The sequence below is a fragment of the Triticum dicoccoides genome, chromosome 5B, assembly GCF_002162155.2.
Source record: "Triticum dicoccoides isolate Atlit2015 ecotype Zavitan chromosome 5B, WEW_v2.0, whole genome shotgun sequence".
NCBI classification, from domain to species: domain Eukaryota; kingdom Viridiplantae; phylum Streptophyta; class Magnoliopsida; order Poales; family Poaceae; genus Triticum; species Triticum dicoccoides.
The window spans coordinates 78,572,178-78,574,757 of NC_041389.1; the positions used below are offsets into that span (position 1 = coordinate 78,572,178).

General features: G+C 53.9%; 1 pseudogene; it reads left to right on the forward strand.

The window, feature by feature from the left end:
• Positions 1 to 216: 216 nt before the first annotated feature.
• On the forward strand, positions 217 to 355 carry LOC119313362 (annotated as a pseudogene).
• Positions 356 to 2,580: the final 2,225 nt, after the last annotated feature.

Below are 2,580 nucleotides of genomic sequence, written 5' to 3' on the forward strand. Positions count from 1 at the left end.
AATACTCTTACCAAAGAGGTCCTCGTGCAGGTCACCTCCATCGCCACGCCGCACGAGCTCTGGGAGGCCCTCGCCCACATGTTCTCATTGCAGTCTCGAGCTCGCGTCAACAACATCCGGGTTGCTCTCTCCACGGCGCAGAAGGGGACGCAATCTGTTGCTACCTACTTCGCCCAGATGAGAGCACTCGCCGATGAGCTCGCAGCCGCCGGAAAGCCCATCGATGACGATGAGCTTGTCTCCTACATCACCGCCGGACTCGACATGGAGTACCAGCCCCTCGTCTCCGCCAACGACGCGCGCACCGACACCATCAGCATCGACGATCTCTACGCTCAGATGAGCAACTTTGATCAGCGCCTTGCCCTCTACAACAACAACTCGGGCGGGGGCTTCAAGTCGTCTGCTAACGCGGTCTCTCGCGGCGGCGGTCGCGGCGGTGGTGGCTCTCGCTACCGTGGACCTCCGCGCGGCAAGGGCAAGCCGCCATCTGGCAGAAACAGCAGCGGCGGCAACTCCTCTCACGGTGGCGGCGGCGGCGGGCGGCCCTCCAACAACAACAACGGGGCCGCCGTGGTGGCAGGCCTCGCGCCAACCCTGATGCGCCGCGATGCCAAATCTGCGGCAAGCTTGGCCACACTGCCCGCGACTGCTGGTATCGCTATGAAGACGATGGCGAGTCCTCACAAGATGAGAAAGGTTGCAGGTGCTGCCGATGGCTCCTATGGCATCGACACGAACTGGTATGTGGACAGTGGCGCAACTGACCACATCACAAGCGAGCTGGAAAAGGTGACAGTTCGTGAGAAGTACCGTGGGCAAGACCAAGTTCACACTGCCAACGGAGAAGGTATGAGCATTAGCCACGTTGGTCATTCAGTGCTTAAAACCCCCCATAAAAATATTCATCTAAGAAAATTTTTGCATGTCCCTAGTGCTTCGAAAAATCTCCTTTCAGTTCATCGCATTGCCATTGACAACCATGTATTCCTTGAGTTTCATCCGTTTTTCTTTTTGATCAAGGATCAGGTCACGAAGAAAATTTTGTATCGAGGTAGATGCGTTCGAGGGCTGTACCCGTTGATTCCGGAGCTTAGGAGATTGAATAAACAAACCTATGGTGTCACCAAAGTCTCTTCAACACGGTGGCATGATAGATTAGGGCATGCATCTTTTTCCTTAGTTGAACATTTGCTTAAAAAGAATAAGCTCCCTTTTGTTGGTGAGCGAGATCGTGAAACAATTTGTGATTCATGTCAGTGTGCTAAAAGTCATCAACTACCTTATCCTGTGTCTACAAGTATTTCCACCAAACCTCTTGAGCTCATCTTTTCCGATGTTTGGGGTCCTGCCCCTAAATAAGTTGGCAGACATACCTACTACGTAAGATTCATCGATGACTATAGCAAGTACACGTGGATCTTGTTGGGGAACGTTGCAGAAAACAAAAAAAAATTCTACGGTTTCACCAAGATCCATCTATGAGTTCATCTAGCAACGAGTAATTAGATGCATCTACGTACCTTGTAGATCGCGAGCGGAAGCGTTCAAAGAACGGGGATGATGTAGTCAAACACGACGTGATCCAAATCACCGGAGATCCTAGCACCGAACGGACGGCACCTCCGCATTCAACACACGTACGGAACAACCACGTCTCCTCCTTCTTGATCCAGCAAGGGGAGAGGAGAGGTTGAGGGAGATGGCACCAGCAGCAGCACGACGGCGTGGTGTTGATGGAGCTGCAGTACTCCGGCAGGGCTTTGCCAAGCGCTATGGAGGAGGAGGAGGTGTTGGAGAGGGAGAAGGAGGCAACCAAAGGCATGGGATGAAAGCCCTCCTTCCCCCACTATATATAGGAGGCCCAAGGGGGGGGCGCCGGCCCTAGGAGATCCAATCTCCTAGGGGGGGCGGCAGCCAAGGGGGGTTTCCCTCCCCCCAAAGGCACCTAGGAGGTGCCTTCCCCTCCTAGGACTCTTTCCCCTTGTAACCCTAGGCGCATGGGCCTCTTTGGGGTTGGTGCCCTTGGCCCATGTAGGCCAAGGCGCACCCCCTACAGCCCATGTGGCCCCCGGGGACAGGTGGCCCCACCCGGTGGACCCCCGGGACCCTTCCGGTGGTCCCGGTACAATACCGATAACCCCGAAACTTGTCCCGATGCCCGAAACAGGACTTCCCATATATAAATCTTTACCTCCGGACCATTCCGGAACTCCTCGTGACGTCCGGGATCTCATCCGGGACTCCGAACAACATTCGGGTTACTGCATATACATATCCCTACAACCCTAGCGTCACCGAACCTTAAGTGTGTAGACCCTACGGGTTCGGGAGACATGTAGACATGACCGAGATCGCTCTCCGGTCAATAACCAACAGCGGGATCTGGATACCCATGTTGTCTCCCACATTCTCCACGATGATCTCATCGGATGAACCACGATGTCGAGGATTCAAACAACCCCGTATACAATTCCCTTTGTCAATCGATATGTTACTTGCCCAAGATTCGATCGTCGGTATCCCAATACCTCGTTCAATCTCGTTACCGGCAAGTCACTTTACTCATACCGTAATGCA